Source organism: Myxocyprinus asiaticus, chromosome 20 (assembly GCF_019703515.2).
Source record: "Myxocyprinus asiaticus isolate MX2 ecotype Aquarium Trade chromosome 20, UBuf_Myxa_2, whole genome shotgun sequence".
Classification (NCBI taxonomy): Eukaryota; Metazoa; Chordata; class Actinopteri; order Cypriniformes; family Catostomidae; genus Myxocyprinus; species Myxocyprinus asiaticus.
This window is the reverse complement of record NC_059363.1, coordinates 34,922,327-34,945,046: the sequence shown is the minus strand read 5'-3', so window position 1 is coordinate 34,945,046 and position 22,720 is coordinate 34,922,327.

Below are 22,720 nucleotides of genomic sequence, written 5' to 3'. Positions count from 1 at the left end.
TGCCCTCCCCTTTAGCAATAGCGCGAGTCTCATCGGACATGCTCTGAGGCCTAGGTCGGCGGCCATTTTCTGATGAACAAGTGTGCAAAAGAGTTAGCATGCGCATCTTGAGCCGTTGCTATTAAAAACGCTGTATGAGAGAATTCATCATTGAAGGTAAGGAAACACATTGGCCCCCTTTGTCCCTATTGTCTTTTTCTGTCGTTCTGGGTTCGTCGGTGTTCAATGGAGTTGTTCCGACAGACATTTCTGTTCGAGAAGCCCCATTTTTGATTCAGGAAATGTATTCTCTCTTAGAAAATTGGGTAATAGAGGAGATTCCCCCTTCTCAGAGAGAGTGTGTTTTACAGCCGTTATTTTCTGGTCCCAAAAAAAGATGGCGGCTTGCATCCCATTGTGGATTTTTGACGTTTGAATTCCAAACTAATAAAATGCTAATTCAGAATGCAGATGCAGAAGCAAATAATGTCACAAGTGCAGCCGGGGGACTGGTTTGTTACAATAGATTCGATGGATGCTTATTTCCATATTCAGATTACACAGGTGCCTTCTCAGATTCACTTTCGGGGGGCAGAGCGTATCAATTTTGCATCCTTTCTTTCAGACTTGGTCTAGCACCACACACTTTCAAAAAATACATGGACATTCTGTCATTCCACCGATGTCTAGCAATGTTCAGAGTGGGACGTGTTCTCCCTGCGAGAACATTTCAGAGGATTTTTGGACTCATGATCGCAGCGTCCACTCTCATTCCCCTGGGCATGTTGCATGCAAGATCTCTTCAGTGCTGGATGAACTCCACAAAGGGACATCAACCACTGATGCATGCATTCCATCTCTTCAAAATGACATGTGGGTGCTACCAAACTCTGTTATCAGGCGTTCCGTTGGGACAGGTGTGTTGCCGCAAAGTTATAACGACAGACGCCTCCTCCACAGGTTGGGGCACTGTATACAAGGGCCATCCAGCCTATGGGGTTTGGATGGACCAGCAGCAATATTGGCACATAAACTGTCTGGAGATTTTCACAGTGCTGGTGGCATTAAAAATTTTCCTCCCTGAGATTCAGGGCAGCCATGTCCTTATCCATTTGGACAACAGAGTGGTGGTGTCCTACATCAATCACCAGGGAGGAGTGCATTCTCATGCCATGCTTAGGCTGGCATGGCACATTCTTCTGTGGGCACGGGACAATGTGCAGTCTCTACAAGCCGTGCATGGTCCGGGCCAGTTGTATTTGGTGCTTGATGCCCAGAGAGTGGACATTACATCCTCAGATTATGGAACAAATCTGGATAAGGTTCAGCAGAGTGGAAGTTGATCTGTTCGCTTCAAGCAAGACGTCACACTGTCCCATCTGGTTTTCCCTCTCACCCCCGGCACCACTGGGCATCGATGCATTGGTGCATCTGTGGTCAAAAACGCATCTTTATGTGTTTCCACCAATCACTCTGCAATCAGAACAGACATGTTGTCTCAGACTCGGGACAGCATTTGGCATCCCCCGGCCAGACATGCGGAAGTTATGGGTATGGCCTTTCAACGGGGTGCTCTTTTGAATGATGGGTTATCCCATCTAGAGCTCCATCAACTAGGAAGCTTTATAAGTTCAAGTGGTGGATTTTTGCTTCTTGTTGTACAGCGCGAATTGAAGATCTAGTTCACTGCCCTGTCGGTACAGTGCTTGATTTTTTTTTTTTTTTTTGCAAGAGTGTTCTAGGGCGGGCATTGCCCTGGCAACACTTAAAGTCTATGTTGCCGCTATAGCGGATGAGCATGCGCTTATCAATGGAGTCTCTGTTGGTAGACATTCTCATGTTTCCCGTTTTATGCACGGGGTATGCAGGTTTAGACCTTATCGTCCCATCCGTGTTCCTTTATGGGATTTATCTATTGTTTTAGAGGCGCTCCGTTTGAGCCCTTGGCAACAATTGCTGATAAGTTTCCGATTCTTAAAATGGCCCTGCTTGTGGCATTGCCATTGTTTAAAAGGGTTAATGATTTGCATGCCCTGTCTATTAATCCCTTATCTATGAATCTTGCACCAGGGTGTTCAAGACTGGTGTTAAGACCTCGTTTGGGCTATTTGACCAAGGTCATTTCTACATCATTTCGCTCACAGACTATTAGTTGTCAGGCTTTCTATCCTCCCCCATTTGAGTCGAAGGAGCATGAAAGATTGCATATGTTTTGCCCAGTTTGAGCACTGTGAGTTTATGTTGACCGGACTAGCCAGTGACCTCCGAGAGTGTCACGTGGTCTGAAGCCCTTATATAATCACACTGATTTATTGGCTGATGGTGCTTAAGTGACTCCCCTAGGGAGCTATGTCAAAAGCTCCCTAAAGGCATTCGCTTTGCTCCATTAAGTCAGATTTTCTGCATGAAGGCACTGGCCTATGCAGCTGCTAGAGAGTTTGGCCAGCTTATGCAGCGTCTCATTCCCACTCAGGGAACCAGGGTTATGCTTCACAGAACTGAGATGTTCCCTTTCATAGGAACATGAGCTGCATAATCACATTGGGAACGATATACATTAATACCATGGGAAGAGTAGCTGCCTACTGTCAAGCCCGTGTGGCACAAGCAAGCTAAAGCATCTGAATAAAACAGAGGGAATTATGAGTTTATTCTTTTCCAAAAGAGAACCGGGGAAGCAGGAGTCAAACCCTCATCCAGATTATAAAAACAAATGTATGTGGATAGGATCATCCTGCTGCTATATAAATGTCCTCCAAGGACACACCTCTAGCCAAAGCCCACAAGGATTCCATGCTCCTCGTAGAATGAGCTTTAATACATGAAGGTGAAGGTAAACCACATGCTTTGTAAGCACTTGAAATGGCATCAACTAGCCAAGTAGACAGTCTTTGCTTGGGCACTGAAACACCCCTGTTGTGGCCACCAAAGCACAGAGACAACTGCTCTGACTTATGCCACTGGCTAGTACAGTCAACATATACTCGCAGCGCCCGAACTAAGCAAAGCATATGCAAATTTCATGCTCTCCGACTCAAATGGGGGAGGATAGAAAGCCTTAAAATTAATAGTCTGCAAGTGAAAGGATCTTGGGCAAATAGCCCAAGCGAGATCTTAACACCACCCTTGAAAACACTAGTGCAAAATCCATACATAAGGGATTAATTGACAGGGCATACAAATCACTAACCCTTTTAAATGATGCCAATTCCACAAGCAGGGCCATTTTAAGAGTCAGAAACTTATCAGCAACTGTTGCCAAGGGCTCAAACGGAGCACCGGGAGCGCCTTTTAAAACAACAGATAAATCCCAGAAAGGAACGCAGACAGGATGAAAAGGTTTAAGCCTGCGTACCCCGCACATAAAATGGGAAACAAGAGAATGTCTACTGACAGAGACTCCATTGATAAGCGTGTGCTCAGCCGCTATAGTAGCAATATAGACTTTAAGCATTGCCTGGGCAACCCCGGCCCAAAACGCTCTTGCAAAAAATCCAGCACTGTACCAAAGGGAAGTGAACTGGATCTTCACCTCGCTCTGCACACCAAGAAGCAAAAATACACCACTTGAATGTATAAAGCTTCCTAGCTGATGGAGCTCTAGCATTCAGAATGGTATCAACCATGGTGGGGGATAACCCATCATTCAGCAGAGCGCCTCATTGAGGGGCCATACCCATAACTTCCACAAGTATGGCCGGGGGTGCCTAATGCTGCCCCGAGCCTGAGAGAACCTGTCTGTTCTGATTGGAATCTCCCAAAGCACTTTCTCCAGGAGAGAGACCAGAGTCGAAAACCATACTTGAGATGGCCAAAATGGTGCCACTAACAGAAGGTGAACCCGATCCTCCCGAACTCTCTGCAGAACTGTGTGCAGCAGTCTGATTGGTGGAATCGCGTAAAAAGCGTTGTCGGCCACTGATGCGGCAACGCATCAATGCCCAGCGGTGCCAGGGGCGAGAGGGAAAACCAGAGGGGACAGTGTGACGTCTCGCTTGAGTCAAACAGATCCAATTCCGCTCTGTCGAACCTTCTCCAGATTTGTTCCATAATCTGAGGATGTAATGTCCACTCTCTGGGCATCAAGCCCTGTCTGGACAGGAGATCCACCCCCAAATTCAACTGGCTCGGAACACGCACGGCTTGTCACGGTTCTGGTAAGCCCGCAGGTTTGTTTTGTTTGTTTTGTCATTTTCTCTCCCACGTGTTTCACAGGCGCGCTCCACTGGCATGATCAGTGTTTCCATGGGAATGTTAATTTTTTTCAGGGCAGCGCCAATCATGCCACTGATTAGCTTATCGAGCAACTCCTTTTCCAGCCTGATTTCACTTCCTACATATGCCCTCATGTTTCTCTGTTTCTTTGCCAGATTGTAATACTAAGTTGAGTACTAACCTCGCTCTCCTTGTTTAGCTGGTCCTGTCTTGTCACTCTATTGGTTGCCCGCGTTGTTCGGGTTGTGATTTGCCTTCCAGTCTTTGCTGAGTTCAACCTGGTAATCCATGAAGGAATTCCGGTCTATGCCTGCATGCCGGGATCTACACTTCTGCTCTTGCTTGCATTGTCTGCTGGACATCTCTCTCATTGCCTAGCTTCTACGGAGGATTCAGCCAAGTCCCTCCTGCCTTCCACTATACACACACTCCACTGACGAACTCACGACTCTTTACTCTGCCCAGTGGTGCATTATTGACTTTGTTCATTAATATTTTGGAACTGTTACCTCTGCTCCTGGGTCATTCTGTCCAGCACCTTCATGTTACACAGCTCGAAGAGACCACACATTGTCCCAAGCCCACAGAAGAATGCACCACGCCAGCCTCAGCATGGCATGAGAACGCACTCCTCCCTGGCAATTGATGTAGGACACCACCATTCTGTGGGTCTTCGGGAGGAAAAAATTTAATGCCAGCAGCACCGTGAACATCTCCAGAGTATGATGTGCCAATATTGCCACTGGCCCGTCCAAACCCCATAGGCTGGACAACCTTCGTATATAGCACCCTAACCCGTGGAGGAGGTGTGTCATTATAATTTTCACTGACACACCTGTCCTAACGGAACACACGACAACAGAAGGCAGGTCCATTTCCATGGTAACAGAGTTCGGTAGCACCCACGCGTCACTTTGAAGAGACAGAACGCATGTGTCAGTGGTTGAAGTCCCTTTGTGGAGTTCATCCAGCACTGAAAAGGTCTCTCATGCAACGTGCCCAGGGGAATAACAGCAGAAGGCATGATCATGAGCCCCAAAAGCCTGTGAAATGTTCTCACAGGGAGAACACATTCCACTCTGAACATCGCTAGACATCGGCGGAATGACAGAACGCAAGCTGGAGACAGACACACCTGCATTGCCTGCAGATCTAGCTCCACCCCTAGAAACAGAGTTTGTTGCCTTGGCAAAAGGAGACTCTTGTCTAGGTTTACACACAGCCCTAGATTGCCCAGATGGCTGAGAATGAGATCTTGATGTTGGGTAGCCAAAGTCTCTGAGTGGGCTAGCACCAACCAGTTGCAAGATAATTCAAAATACGGATGCCCTGAAGCCTCAAGGACATCAAAGCCACATCCATGCATTTTGTGAAAGTGCATGGTGCCAGTGCAAGTCCGAACAGAAGGACGCAAAATTGATACGCTTTGCCCCTGAAAGCAAATCTGAGAAAGCATCTGTGCTTTGGCGCAGTCTGAATATGGAAATAAGCATCTTTCAAATCTATTGTCACAAACCAGTCCCCCAGCTGCACTTGTGACATTATTTGCTTCTGCGTCAGCATACTGAATTGACATTTAATTAGTTTGGAATTCAAACATCTCAAATCCAGAATGGGACGCAAGCTGCCGTCTTTTTTTGGGACCAGAAAATAATAGCACTTACATAAGGGGGAATCTCCTCTATTGCCCCTTTTTCTAAGAGAGAATTAATTTCCAGAATCAAAAACGGGGCTTCTCGAACAGAAACGTCTTTCAGAACAACCCAGTTGAACACTGGCAGAGTTTGCCTGAATTGAATTATGTAACCATGCTTAATCATTCGAAGTACCCAGTTTGAAATGCCTTTCAGCTGTTGCCAAGCCAACAGATGGGCAGACAAAGGGATTAATGCATGGCTTTTGCCTGCAGCGTGACCCGTAACCACTAGATGACATGCTTGGCTTACTTTTGGCGACTGCCCCCAAACCAGCAGTGCAGCGGAGGGAAGCCTTCGCTCCTCTACAACTGAGGCTGGTTGAAGGGAATTTGATCATGTTTTTGCCTTTTATGTATTTAGGCATAAAATATGAGTGCCCTGAGATGCCTTTGCAGCAGGGACGCTGACCGAATAAACCTTTTCCTTGGTATTTTGGTATGAACACTGGGGGAAATGTTTATTTGAGGAAAACTGGTTCACCACAATGGCCCCAGCATTCTTTATGGGGGACAACATGTGGAGCTTATGTTCACTGTGTGTTTTGTGTACACTTGTGTTTGATGAACATTGAATTCTGTTATGCATGTCTCGAGACCCTTGGTCATGGATACAGAGGCTGAATTTGGAATGTGAGTTTTCAAGCTGCGGGGGGAAAATTAACTATATTCTGGCTGTCGTATGTTCAAAGTGTGAACAATGGCAAACTCAACCCAATACTGTCCAGTTTCATTCACCAAATGGGCCTTGTCCATGTCACGAATATCTGTGAGCGTAAGCCACATTCCAACCAATATGTTTGGTAGCTCTTAGCACTAAATCAGAAGCTCGGCGCAGTTCCTTGATGGCCTCAGCATCCAGTCCAGTTCCCTTGTCTAAATCCTTATAAAATGGGCATGGTAGGCTTGCAAAACCACCAGCATGTGCAAAGCCAAAACAGCCTGGCCCGAAGCCTGGTAGGCCTTGCTCAACAAGGATGAAGTAACTCTGCATGGCTTAGAGGGAAGAGTAGGCCTTGATTTCCATGTGGTCGCCGAAGAAGGAGAGAGATGGGCAGCCAGCATCTCTTTCATCAGTGGGACCGAAGTGTATCCATGGTCTTACGCTCGACACACATTAGAAAACTCAGAGGCCGATTGATTCATAATCCTGGCCAAATAAGTTTGATCCCAGGACTTTGAAATCTTGCGATGGAGGTCCAGGGAAAAAGGGAGCAGCCTACAACCATACCTGTGTGCTGGCCCGCTAAAAAACAGTCGTTCAAGGTCAATTCACGATCCTCTGACTGCGCTTCATCCGGCCAATCCAGGTGCAATTTTTCCACTGCATGTGTAATAACCTTGTGGCAGCGGGGGCGTGGTCAAGCATCTCTCCGGAGAGAGAAAGCGGTAAGGGCGCTTACACCTGAGCTAAATTATGTCTAACACCTGTCTCTAATTTCAGTGAGCACGGGGAGAGCGGCATAAATAGAGCCAGACCGCAAGTAGACGAGAGAGAGAGCCTGGGCACTGATTGTGAAACCAAGAGTTTATTGTTGCAAAGTTGAGTTTATTTTGTGAAGTAGCTTGTGGATTTTAGACTGAGTTATTGAACAGCGTAAAAGCCTTGAAAGACTGTATTTGCTGCAGTGAGGAAAATAAACGCTTACCTGAACCAGGAAAAGCTGCTTCTCGCCTCCTCTTTACACTGGTGCCGAAACCCGGGACTGAAGTTTGGTTGAAAATGGATGGAAGTCGCCCCATAGAGTCCTCCCAGTTGGTGGAGATCCTCCAGGCCCTCGCTGGCCTACATCGGAGCCACCAGCAATCCCTGCTTGAGCTTCAGCAAGATCAAGACCGCCAGTTTGTGGAGCTCATACGCACTCAAGCAGAGGACCGACAGGTGATCCGGAGCCTTCTCAGCCAGGAGGCAACCCCAGCCGCGACCCCGGACACCCACACGCCATTACCCCTGCCTGCGTTACAAAAGATGGGGGCGGCGTACGACCCAGAGGCATTCCTGGATCTCTTTGAATGCACTGCTGAGATCTGGGTTGGCCGCTCGACCAGTGGGTGGCCCAACTCATTCCGCTACTGTCCGGTGAAGCCCAGCTTGCGGCTCAACAACTACCAGCGATGAGCCTCCTGGCCTATGGAGACTTAAAAAAAGCCATCCTGCAACGGGTTGGTCGGAGTCCGGAAGAAAGTCGTCAGCTCTTCCGGAGCCTGAAGTTGGAGAACTCCGACCGCCCGTTTGCCTTCGCCCAGCGGCTCCGCGACGCCTGCCGAAGATGGTTGCTAGTGGGGGACTGCGGCGTCGACGCGATCATCGACCAGGTGGTACTGGAGCAATTAATACGACAACTGCCAAAAGGGACGGCGGAGTGTGTCCAGTACCATCGCCTGGCATCGCTGGAGGAAGCTATCCGGCTTGCGGAGGACCACATGGCGGTGATCCCGAGGGCGGAAGAGCCCTCCCTCTCTCTCTCTCTTCCCCCTGTCTCATTCCCCTCCCCTATCTCTCTCTCCAGGTCCCGTTCCTGCTCCACGCAGACGAGGAGGACTTCAGCCACGGAGACCAGTTCCCCAGGTGTGGGAGGCGTCACCTTCCCCTATACCAATGCCCCGCCGCTCTCCCCCTCAGGGGAGGGGCGCCCGCCGACGCAAGTGCGGGCGTAGCGCCTGGGCCGGCCTGCCGGAGGTGCGGAGACCCGGGCCACTTCCGAGATCAGTGCCCTCTGATGGAGCTGGGGACAGTGGTGCGGGTCTCTGACCTCCCACAGGCTGCCCCCGACCGGGCCGGAGCGTACCGGATACCGGTAAGTGTCAAGGGGGGTACTCACCAAGCGTTGGTGGACACCGGGTGTAATCAAACCACGATCCACCAACGCTTGGTTCAACCCGAGGCATTGGTCACAACTAAAATGGTGAAGGTGAAATGTGTACACGGGGATATTCACAAGTGGTGACCCTGACAATTAAATTTTGGGGGAAAAAGCATAGAGTGGAGGCTGCGGTTAGTTCCCGCCTCACCCATCCGCTGATTTTGGGGACTGATTGGCCTGATTTTAGAGTTTTATTAAAGGGAATTTGCGCGGATGGGTCCTGTGTGAAAATAGGGAGATGTGTGATGTGCAATGCTCTGTCAGGGGAGGCGGAGCCTCGAGAGAGGGGGAGAGGCTGCAGCCCCTCCCCTTCTCAGGGAATTCCCTGACGGAGATATCCCTTTGGAGCAATTGCGAGACGAAACCCTCAAACACGCCTTTGACCAAGTGAGAGTCATCGATGGTCAACGACTCCAGCCTGACATCGCCCTTTCATGGTATTCCAGGCGGCTCATTATAATCCCATGGCAGGTCACCTAGGAGAAAGGAAAACACTGAACTGTCTAATAGCCCGTTTCTATTGGCCGGACATTGGCGGCGATGTCCGCAGGTGGTGTGCGGCATGCCGCAAATGCCAGCTGGTTAACCCACCAGCCACCCCAAAAGCGCCATTGCGCCCTCTCCCTCTGATCGAGGTCCCCTTTGAGAGAATTGGAATGGACCTCGTTGGGCCATTAGAACAGTCAGCATGCGGACATCGCTTTGTATTGGTCCTAGTGGACTATGCAACACGATATCCAGAAGCAGTGCCTCTTCGCAACATCTCAGCACGCAGTGTTGCGGAGGCACTCTTCAAAATAAACTCCCGGGTGGGGATTCCGAAAGAAATCCTCACCGATCAAGGCACAACATTTATGTCACGAACACTACGCGAACTGTACGAGTTATTAAATATTAAATCGATTCGCACCAGTGTATACCATCCTCAAACGGATGGCCTGGTGGAACGATTTAATAAAACCCTCAAAAACATGATTCGTAAGTTCGTGCACAATGATTCTAGAAATTGGGATAAATGGCTCGACCCCCAGTTATTTGCAGTACGAGAGGTCCCGCAAGCCTCCACTGGCTTCTCTCCATTCGAGCTGCTGTATGGGCGACGCCCACGTGGCGTGCTTGATGTAATGCGAGAGGCCTGGGAGGAAGGACCTTCAAACAGTAAAAATGAAATTCAGTACGTTCTTGATCTTAGAGCAAAACTCCACACCTTGGGGCAACTAACACAGGAAAATTTGCTCCAAGCTCAAGAACGACAGCGCCGACTGTATGACAGGGGAACTCAGCTAAGGGAATTTGCATCGGGAGATAAAGTGCTTGTATTGCTTCCCACATCGAGCTCTAAATTACTCGCCAAGTGGCAAGGACCCTTTGAGGTCACACGACGAGTGGGAGATCTCGATTATGAGGTTAAATGAACCGATAGAGGGGACGCACGTCAAATATACCACCTCAATCTCCTAAAATTGTGGAGGGAGGCGGTTCCCGTGACGTTGGCTACGGTAGTTCCCGAGAAGGCGGAGCTTGGACCGAAGGTGAGTTCAAAACATAAACAGTTCACCCCGGTCACTTGCGGAGACCACCTCTCACCGAGCCAACTCGCGGAGGTTGCTAGGTTGCAACAGGAATTTGCAGATGTGTTCTCCCCTCTACCGGGACGGACAAACCTCATCCATCACCGCATCGAGACCGAGCCGGGGGTGGTGGTACGTAGCCACCCCTACCGACTACCCGAACACAAAAAGAAAATTGTTCGGGAAGAATTGGATGCAATGCTCGATATGGGGGTAATAGAAGAATCCCACAGCGATTGGTCCAGTCCAGTTGTTCTAGTGCCTAAGAGCGACGGGTCTGTGCGATTCTGTGTGGATTATAGGAAAGTCAACACGGTGTCTAAATTTGATGCATATCCAATGCCTCGCGTTGATGAGTTGCTCGATCGGTTGGGCACTACTCATTTTTATTCGACATTGGATTTGACGAAGGGTTATTGGCAGATCCCCTTGACACCAATTTCCCGTGAGAAAACTGCCTTCTCCACACTGTTTGGATTACACCAATTTGTGACACTTCCGTTCGGTTTGTTTGGAGCCCCGGCTACGTTTCAGCGTCTCATGGACCGAATCCTCAGACCGCATTCAGCTTACGCCTATTTAGACGACATCATCATTTATAGCAATGATTGGCAGTGGCATATGCAACATCTGAGGGCGGTTCTGAGATCGCTACGCCGAGTGGGACTCACAGCGAATCCAAAGAAGTGCGTGATTGGACGGGTGTAAGTACGGTATCTGGGGTTCCACTTGGGCCACGGGCAGGTGCGTCCCCAAATTGACAAGACAGCGGCGATTGCGACCTGCCCGAGACCCAAGACCAAAAAAGGGGGTGAGACAGTTCCTGGGGCTGGCTGGCTATTATAGAAGGTTCGTGCCTAATTATTCGGACGTCACCAGCCCGCTGACTGATCTCACTAAAAAGGGAGCTCCAGATCCGGTCCAGTGGACGGAGCAGTGTCAACGGGCATTCACGCAAGTTAAAGCCGCACTTTGCGGGGGGGCGCTTTTACATTCACCTGACTTCTCTCTCCCTTTTTTTTACAGACAGATGCTTCAGACAGGGGGCTGGGGGCCGTACTCTCGCAGGTGGTGGAGGGGGAGGAGCGCCCGGTGCTGTACATTAGCCATAAGCTCCCGTTAAGGGAAACTAAGTACAGCACCGTGGAAAAGGAGTGTCTCGCCATCAAGTGGGCGGTCCTCACTCTCCGATACTACCTGCTGGGGTGGGCCTTCACCCTCTGCTCTGATCACGCCCCACTCCAGTGGCTTCACCGCATGAAAGATACTAACGCCCGGATCACCCGTTGGTATCTGGCTCTTCAGCCATTTAAGTTCAAGGTGGTCCACAGACCGGGGGCGCAGATGGCTGTCGCCGACTTCCTTTCCAGGAATGGGGGGGAGTGGTAGGCAGGCCGGATGCCGCCCCGGCCTGAGTCGGGCGGTGTGGATATGTGGCAGCGGGGGCGTGGTCAAACATCTCTCCGGAGAGTGAAAGTGGTAAGGGCGCTTACACCTGAGCTAAATTATGTCTAACACCTGTCTCTAATTTCAGTGAGCACGGGGAGAGCGGCATAAATAGAGCCAGACTGCAAGTAGATGAGAGAGAGAGCCTGGGCACTGATTGTGAAGCCAAGAGTTTATTGTTGCAAAGTTGAGTTTATTTTGTGAAGTAGCTTGTGGATTTTAGACTGAGTTATTGAACAGCCTAAAAGCCTTGAAAGACTGTATTTGCTGCAGTGAGGAAAATAAACGCTTACCTGAACCAGGAAAAGCTGCTTCTTGCCTCCTCTTTACAAATCTCCAGCAATTCCACATAAGTTACCGAAGGTCTGGAAATCCGACCGCCAGGAGGCAAGGCTTCAGCCTGGCTGCCAGCGAGATCCACGGAATTCAATGCCGCCATTAGGTTACACCAACAAAAACAATTTTAAGGGTTAAATCAAGTAAGGTAACAATTGCAAGTTACCATTTTACAGTGCAGGAAATTATACAAACTAGACTCAATTCAAAGCTCTCATGTCACTTACAGTACATTAATAACACTGTGCAATGTTTCAGAGCATATAATAGCTAAGCCATAGCTTCAATATGCATATGTTTTTAACTTGTATTTTTATTTATTTATTTATTGCTATCTCACATTATTATTCTCATCATAAGTATCACTGATCAGTTGCAGTATTTTATTGTTCCTGTTCCGTTGTTTACTTGTCATTCTGTTTGAGAAGTGTGTTTTGTAAGTTAAAAAATGACATCAATGCCAATTCTAGCTGCTCATGCCAAAAGATCTAAATGTACTTAATAGAATTAAGTTGTAAGAATTTAACTAGAGCAGAACTCTCAGTCTATTACAGTATCATGAGGTTGGCTTTCACAGATCATGCAAGCATGAAAAGGTTGTCACAGTTTTCAATTGTGTGGAAGTGAGATCATAGACAACACTTGAGAACTCTCATCCTAAGGTCAGGGAAGGAGAATATCAACATCTCACTTAAATTTTTATGTGTGGAATTTTCAGTAGAGAGGCAGAGCAGACTCTTAGGCTATGATGTTCACTGTTAAAAAAAAAAAAAAAAAAAAAACATGCATGTCCCTGTGTCTTATCATAAGCTTATCTTTAGATCAAACAGAAAGTGGATTGCTCTTTTTTTTTTTTTCCCACAGCCGTTGATGAGATTTTAAATATACATGAGCCCAGGTTAGCTTTAATTAGTCTGCTTGAGTAAAGTTGATCAATCACTTCCTACCTCACTTTCTCACCAAGAATAAACATTCTGCAGATGAGTAGAGAGTATGTGATGTTTTTAATACAACTTAATTCCAGCATAAAAATGGGAAACATCTGCATTCTAAATTGCATACTTTCCACAATACATAGCATGCGAGATTAGGAGAAAGGTGTCCCATATCATAGAAAAATATGAAGAAAAGTAACAGTATTAACAGTAATAGTAACTCCCAGGGGCTGGTTGCATAAAACTGTTTTAGACTAGACTTACAAGTTAGTCGTCTAAAATTTTGGTCTCAACTTTTTCAATCATATGAATACAAATTTTGATCTTTCTAATTTTAGACCAACATGTAAGCCTGCATACCTCATTGCGATTAATACTCAGGGTATTAATTATCACGAATGAGATTTGCTGTATTGTAGTCCAACCACACTGGACTGTTGTGCATTTCTGCCATCGCGGGTGAGACCGGTAAACTGAGTTTATTCTTTAAAGAATCAAAGACCGCGGGACAGTTTACGAGCCGTCCACCGAGTCTCTGAGTGGTAAACTAACAGCTGCTTTCTCTCCCACGATCGTGAAACCGGCTTTGGGGCCGTCACTTAATTCTCTCTTTCTCTCTCGTACTAACCACACACACACACACGACCCCTTACAGACATTCTCACACACATTTTTGGCTCGTAGATAGCTTCGTGATAAAGCTCAGCTTTGTCCCTAAGCTATCGTACAAGCGGATACACGCTGTAACTGGTAGACGCCATTGACTGGTTTCTCTCCGCCCACATTCGCGGCCATATTCTCTGGACAGAAATCTCGCGTGACATACTCTCCACGAGAGTCACGTCCGCCATTTTGTGCGTGTCCCTCCTTACACACACACACACCCTCATGTGTTATAGGATTATTTTGATTTCCATATCTAATCATATCACTGTTTAGTTTGTAGTTGTAAGTCGGAAGTTTATTGACTGCATTGTATTAATTATTAATTGATATTACTGCATAAATAAACATAAAGAATAATTCTGATAGTAGCACTGATCTAAACAACCACTAAAGCCCTACATAATAATTGGTGCCCCGTGTAAGGCATCCTACATGCCAGTTCAGTCACAGTGTGTATGCATAAGAATCCAAAGTAATAACTTGAATCATTACTTCAAAGTTTGGTTCTGTTTGAAAATGTACTTCTCACAACTTGCCAAATATAAGCCAGTGTGGTGTGAAAGCGCTCTTAAGAGTGAATTAGGGGTTGGTAAATTTATGATAGTCTGCTTAAAACCTGCTGTTATTGTTATTTAACTCCTAACGCTTTCACCTAGGTGTTAAAGAGAGGTGCCAAGTCACTTCATTGATGTCCACCAAATAGAGAATGCAGTGAAATTTGCACATTACATAACAGTAGACTGTAAGCCACAGGTCGAAGCCTCTCACCTGTGCATTCATGTTAGCATTATAGAAACTGTAAAACAACAAACTTTCAGAGCCACTGTGTCGCAATCATTTTTACTGCCCCAGTAAAATGAGTCACCAATCGCCCTTCGTGACTGGAGCTGAAGCTCCACAGAGGTTAGTCAACCCAGCACTGCAAGATGTGGTCGCTGCGGTCCTCCATCTCTCCATAGAGGAGAGAGAGAACCTTAATGGCTACAATATTAGTCATTGTGATGAAGCAATGCAGGAACTAGTTGATTATGTCAACAACCCAGTCGGGAAGCCAAAGAGCACAATCCCGGACCTAGTGGGCCAAATGTTCCTTCTCCATCACCGCAGAACCCAACTGCAAACCGCCGAGCACCAGGCCCAGCTCGCCCAGCTGCAGAGCAGCTACCAAGCGGTGCAGAATGAAAATTTCAACCTGCACCAAGAAGTTAGTTGCACCCAAGCTGAGAAAGTCCAGGCACAGGAAGATAATGCCCGGATGCAGGAGGAAAACGAAACCCTGCACAGAGTAGAGTCAGATCAGGTAAGTGCAGCTGAAATGCACAGCACAACATCTGACATAGAAGAGGGCCCCCTCTTTAGCGCTACGCGTAGAAATGTGCCCCTGAGAAACCCAGGGACACATGCTAGTAGTCGAGCTGCCCCTAGTGGTACAGTCTCTGACTTCGTCCTCCAAGACACCTTTCAAGCTCCTCCAGCGGCCCGCTGGTTGGATGCAGGTGCCCCTCCTTACAGTTGCCCTCCTCAGTCAGTTTTCAGTCACGCCACCTTGCGTTTCAAACCGACTGATTCCACACCATGGAGGGGGGACAATTATTTTCAAGCCCAGAGAGGTGTAAGCGGTGTTACAGGTTAAAAAGCCAATCACCTTTTAGATACAGACATCGCCTGTCGATCAACTAGAGAACGTGCATGCACAATTGCACATTAGCTACAAGCTGGGAAAATCATGTTTTTTTTAGTGTAATCTGAGGTATGTGCTGAAGTTTCTGAACTACAAAGATAAAGAAAAGGCTTTGAGTGCAGCTAGAAATCTAAAAGAGCTACAATATGGAGGACAACGAATCAGCCTGTTCCCAGTTCTATCAGCCGAGACCCGTCAACAGTGATTCAATGGAGTAAAAGCCCAACTCAGGGGCATGGATATCCACTACGGCATGCTCTATCCAGTGCACCTGATAGTCTCACATGCCAGCCAGTACCACATCTTTAAGTCCATTCCAGAGGCAGAGGACTTCATTTGGGCAGTGTGAGCCACTGTTTATACATTGACATGTGGACAACTGAGGACAAACTTAACAGGTCTTAATTTTTAATGTTTAAAAGAGGCAAAGGAAAAATTCTACGAATTATTACAATGGTCTATTATGTACGAAAAGGGTTGGGGAGTGACAGAGTACATGTAACGGGGATTACGTATTTAAAATACAAAATATAAGCAACTGTATTCAGTTACAGTTACAATTTATATAATTGATAATTAGAATACAGTTACATTCAAAATGTATTTTGATTACTGAAGAGATTACTTTGCATTTAATATTTAGTCCTTTCAGATGGAAAACCTTTATATATATAAATGATGCGATCCAAAGTGCATTTTAACAGCAATGAAACACTTTCTTATGATGTGTTACATTCATACGAGCAGACAGAGAAGTACATTTGGAGCAGAAGAAATAGAAATAAACCTTGTGTAAATTGTCAGCTTTACACTAAGCTAAAATGCTATTTTAGCCATTTTACATGCACGTTACCAGGCTCGATTTATATATTTTTTTTTTATCAAGATAATTCACATTGGATCATAATTTCTTTTTTTCTAGTAAGACCTCTGTTATTAGAGCAATTTTTTTTAATAATATTTTTATTATTATTATTATTATTATTATTATTATTATTATTGTTTTCCTGTAAAAATATCTAAAAATCCTTAAAACAAGATCAATTTGATTTATCTTGTTTTAGAAACAACACTGCATAAGATATTTAGGTTTTTCAGAGAATGTATTTTTAACGTTTATTTTGTCTTACTGTACTGGCAGAGTTTTTATAGTCAACACCAGGGGTGGAAAGAGTACTGAAGAATAATACTCAAGTAAAAGTACTGTTACTTCTTAAAAAAAAATGTAGTTTGAGTAGAGTAAAAGTACCTGTACTAAAAACTATTCAAGTAAGAGTAAAAGAATAGCTCATTTAAAAGTACTCATGAGTAGTGAGTATTGAGTACTGAGTTGTGAAAACTATGCCCCTTTATAATAAAAACTCTATGCTGCAATTTAAAAACGTAGCACACATACTGTAATTTACATTCCCTTTTAGGGCTGTTAGCCAGAAAGAATAAAAAATATAGGTATTTTATAAGTGTTTGTGACTGACAACTTTTAAAATACATCACTTATCTATGATACTGTGAACACTACATGAATCTTATGGAAAAATAAAAATAAAAGGGTGACATGATTACAGAAATGAAAAGATGAAAAAGTTATTTTCAATACAATGATTGCCATTTTATATCATAATGTATGAAACAATTACATTAAAATCAGTTTATGTGTAGGGTCTAAATTTCCCTTAATGTCGACAGAGAGAGTTACTGTTGCACAAAACATGTTCAAAACAATGCAAGGAATGCAAAAAAAAGAAAAAGCAGGGTCACTTGGAGCGTCATGTCCCACACAATAGAGGCAGTAGAGCATTTCTTTGGTACAGGGGCCACATTGTGCTTCAAAGGATTAATTCACATAAAAATGAAAATTCTCTAATCATTTAGTCACCATTATGCCATCCCATGATGTGTATGACTTTCTTTCTTCAGCAGAACACAAATTAAGATTTTAAAAATAATATCTCGGCTCTTTTGGTCCATACAATGCAAGTGAAGGGGTGCCAAAATTTTGAAGCTCCAAAAATCACACAAGTCAGCATAAAAGTAGCCTAATCCATGTGACTCCAGTGGTTAAATCCATGTCTTCAGAAGAGATATGATAGGTTGGGTGAGAAACAGATCAATATTTAAGTAATTTTTTACTATAAATTCTCCTCCCTGCCCAGTCAATCTCCACTTTAACTTTCTTCTTCTTTTGTTTTTGGTGATTCACATTCTTCATGCATATCGCCATCTACTGGGCAGGGAGAAGAATTTCAAGCAAAAATTGATTTAAATATTGATCATTTTCTCTCACACACCTGTCATATCTCTTCTGAAGTCATGGATTTAACCACTGTAGTCATATGGATTCCTTTTGTGCTGCCTTTATGTGCTTTTTGGAGCATCACATTTTGGCATCCATTCACTTGTATTGTATGGACCTCCAGAGCTGAAATATTCTTCTGAAAATCTTAATTTGTGTTCTGAAGAAAGAGAGTCATATGCATCTGGGATGGCATGAGGGTGAGTAAATGATGAGAGAATTTTCCTTTTTGAATGAACTGTTTCTTTTAGTAGCATATGGGGAGCCACATAGTACTTTTTTTGAGATACAATGTTCCACACTGATTTAATTATTGTAACTTTTCAGCCCAGAAATAGTTGTGTTCTCATTCTAATGCATGATGCACAATTTTCTGAAGTTTGTGACTGGTGGAATGTTATGCCTGAAGTTTTGCTCTACAAAGGTTTATACTTTTCTATCAGGAATTAGAAGAAAAAAAAACATGATAAAGGCTAAGCATAATTATAAATTATTTTGTCATCTCTACTTTCCTGGTAATTTATTATACAAATTAACTCACTCTCTACATCAGGGGTCGGTATTATATATATATAAAAAAAAAAAAAAAAAACTAACACTATTATTAAAAAATATTGTTACTAAACAATGTTTTATTCTATTACATTAATACTTTTAAAGCTACTCAAGTTATTCAGCCAAAAGTAGTGAGTGATTTTCTCATTTCATTGATATTGTTGTTTGATTAATAGCCTTTATTTTATCTGGAAAAAAAAAAGAGAGAGAGAGAGAGAGAGATATCCTCGATATCGTTGATAAACCTTTGAGTAATTTTCTATACTTAGCCTATGTTCTACATCTAGACCAGGGGTGTTCATTACACCAATCACGGTAGCAAGACAACCACTGGTTGGTTGGTTGATCTAGGTAAAATATAAAAGATTGACTTTTTATATCCAGGCGTCTGTAGCTACATGCTGTTTGATTGGCAGGTGGCTAATGTTTGTGCCTAATGCGTAATATGCCTAAATGGTCAAATATACTTCATAATTCCGCCAATGCCCGTCTTGGTGAGGCATTAATGTAAACGCAGTCGGATTGGTCTAAAGTGACCATAAACAGTGGGACAAACAGCTTATTTGCATCAAAATGTTGGACTTGAAGTGTACATGTAACCGAATAGAGCACTGTCTAGTAGGATATGTGTTAAGGAGACTATTCCATAGTTGAGGAGCCAAATAGGAAAAGGATCTACCTCCTTTTGTAGATTTTGATATTCTAGGAATTATTAACAGGCCAGAATTTTGCGATCATAATGCACGCGAAGGAATATAGCGTGGTAGAATGTCACTTAAGTACTGCGGATCTAGACAATTCAAAGCTTTATACATAGTTAACCCTTTAAAACCTGAGCCCAAAATTCCATTCTGTGCCAGAATATGATATTCATATCTATATTCATATTACATTCATATTCATATAACATCACACACCTGAACTGTATATACCATATACAAGAGAAGAACTAGGGCTTTCAAATGATAAAATATATGTATGATTATTTAAGGCTAATCATCCTTTATCAATAAGATTTCACACAGCAATTTTGACAAAAGTCTTCTCCGGCCACCATGCTTCATCAGACAACTGCATTTTCAATCATTTTAATTACAAGCTAGAGGGAAACTTAGAGTGTATTAAATATGCATAATTTTGTAGGCAATGTAGAATAGCAGACAGATTAGAAATATAATCTATTGTTTACTCCTTTTGAGCACCTGTAATAATAAATTGAGATTGCATCTGAAATTGAAGGACACAAACATTGAAATATACATTTTATGTGTTCAATAAAACACACACTTTAATTTGAACATTTGAATTACACATGAATTACACAACAAAACATACAAAATCAAACTTATCTACAGTAAATACATTTTTAATAAAGAGTGCAGGAACAGAATATATATAAATTCATAAATACTCAACAACTGCAATACCTGTGGAGAGAAGAGAGGGAGAAAAGAGGGGAGGGGGAGGACAACAACACCAGTAAACACAGCCCAACCCAGGCCTCTTCGCGAAACTGGTCACACTCAGCTGAGTGCCAAGACTGAAAACAGCTGCTATCGTGAACCAAGAAAAGTCTTTTGCCATTACATTCCGGTGCGCAACAAGCTACTTTAGTTTTATTTTCAGTCCTACTTTTCCGATAGCATAGCCAACATCTTTTAGAGGACTCTTCAAATTTAAGGACATGGGCTGTGTGGAGTGATGACGGAGGAGGGACTACAGGCTTTAGTATATGCAAAGGGAAACTTGTGTGAATATCGATACCTCCCAGCTGACGAGCCAGATTTTCTCTGAAATCTATCTGGGTTATGTTCACCGGTTTACGCTCATCCCCTGGTGCCGCATGAATGTGTTGCCATTCCTTAAACAATATGAAACTATTGATGATGGCAATGGCTATGAAGTGGAAAAAAAGAGTCTTCCACCACTTCTGAGTTTTTTTGTTGGACGTCGTAAGATTTTATCATTTGGTCTGACCTATCAACACCGCCCATGTTTTTGTTATAATCGCTGATAACAGTGGGCTGGAGGGCTACTTCTTTTGTCCAGTTTCCATCATTTGTTACAAACCTAGTAATTTCGGTTCAGCCATTTGCACTGTGGAAATTGGAGAGGCATGTAACTGCACGTGTGTCCTTCCACTGAATTACAAGTATATTCCCCTCAATCCTACATCACCTCATATCCCTTCGAGCTGTCTTGCGTTCCCATCTTTTGATATCTTTAAATTCTGCAGGAAACAGTTTACGATTCACCCTGCATGTCCCACAGTCATTAGTTCCCATTTCTAACAACTTAACCATAAGAGCTGGGGCTGTGTAAAAGTTGTCAAACCAAACATTGTGGCCCTGGTCAGACTTGGAGTATACCCCGAGTCTGATGTTGCAATTACCCATAATTTAAAACCCCACTGAGTAGGCTTGCCCTTCATGTATTGTTTAAATCCTTACCGAGCTTTAGACTTGACCATGCGTTCTTCTTTTGCGAGATTTTGGTTAGGCTGAAAGAGCTGCTGGCATTCTTGTTTGATGTGGTCCATAAGATAACGCAACTTCCTAAGGCGATCCTGATTATCCTCTGTGGTAGGGTCTACAACATGTAGAGCTGCTAAAAGAGCCTTGTAGCGGTCACGCAACATAAATCCCCTCACCCACGAGCCCTGAAATGACTTGGTTCCTCAATGACGATGGGAATCAGGGAGAATTGAAAACCCCATGTAAATAAGCAACCCAAGAAATTTGTAAAATTCATCGGAGGTCACCTCCATCCAAGCTCCTTGGTAGCTGGAATATGACGGATAGCTTAGGACGAGCTCCCAGCCCTGACCGTTTGTAAAGCTGCATATCTCAACAACTATAGCCTAAGTAAAAAACAGCATGAAAAAGTCAATTTCTCGCGACATCATATTGGAGGTTGGCTGCACAGCCTGACGCACGCTACCTAAGTCAATACCGAATGGACGGCTAGGCTTCAATGGGAGAGGTTGGTGCCTGTGAATCGATGTCAGAGTACAAAGGATAAGAAACAGAGTCAGGGAAGCATTTACACTTTCTGCGAGAATGTGCTAGCCATATCCAAAATAATAAGAGCAACAGTTATAGTGTTACTGTGAGTATCAGTCATATGAGAAATATAAACAACCAATACATACCCAGTTCATAGTCTTGGCTAGGGATCAGGTTCCATCTCATCCTCCATCTCCTCATGGTCCAGGTCTTCCTGCAGTAGTCCCTGGTCCAGCAGATCCTCCTCCTGTGTGCTCATGCCCTTGTGAGCCATGTCCTCCTCTGCTATGAACATAAGCTCATCAGCAGTCAGCTGCCTCCTCCTCTTGAGGGTGCTGATCAGGGAGCCATAGTCTCTATCCATCTCTACAACAGAAAAAAGTACAACAATTGGTAGCCAGCAGTGTGTTCTTCACAAATCCATTCACTGAATAGTCACCAAAGGCTTGCAGACTAAGCAGAATGTCCAACTGCAGACAGCCCTCTCACACTTTAGTTGTGAACAGGAAGCTACACACAATCTAAAATCATGTCTGTGTGATGGATGGGTAAGGCTATCTGCTAAATTATAGAAAGATATCTACAATTTTTTTTATTACATGGGGAAATCAACAAGCTAGATAGCTTATCTAACTAGCTTGCCAGTTTCCAGGCAGGTCTGAACAGTGTCAAAAAAAAAAAAAAAAAGGTCTGAACAGCGTCTGCTCTCTGCCTCACATTACTTCAGGTGGATTTTTTACAAGCGACAAAATTGGCAAAAAAAAGTTATTGATATTTATTTAAAAATGTACATAGTATTGCTAGCTAATGTTTATTTTGCAAGTTTCACAGAAACTGCCACCACGCTGGCACAGACTGCACAAAATCACTGGCACCAAAACTGAGGTAAGCTATTTTGCTTAAAATGGTGTTTTTGTGTGGTCTGCTGTAAGTTTGACCTAAGTTGTGGTAACTCTAAGGCCTTGCCAATCCGAACCTAATTGAATTACTAATTAGATAGAATGGAAAATTGGGTTCCAGATTTCAAACACTGTGCATGCAAATGTAAATAAGTATTGTAAATAACTTGAAGTGCACAACATTTTGTGGATGCCGCTCTCATCCGTGCCTCAGTGAGGAGAGGGAGCCTGCATGAAACAGAGGCCCTTGAGCTGGCTGAGAGGCAGTGAGCCCACAAATTGATGGTTGGCACTGCATCTCAAAGTAGCATTGCTGGGAGGTTCGGCATTAGTAGATCATGCAGAAGAAGCATGTTCACCCAGAAGTAGGGTGTGTGGAAAATCCTATAAATACCGCTTTCTGCAGTGACACCAGTAATGATAGGGAGCCTGTGTTTGAACAGTGGCCTTGGAGCTGGATGAGAGATAATGAGCCCACAATTTGATGGTTGGCATTTTCTCTCAAAATAGCACTGCAGATAAGGACTGGATTAATAGGTTGCCAAGAAGGGCATTGAGAAGTTTTGAAGTATTTAAAGTACT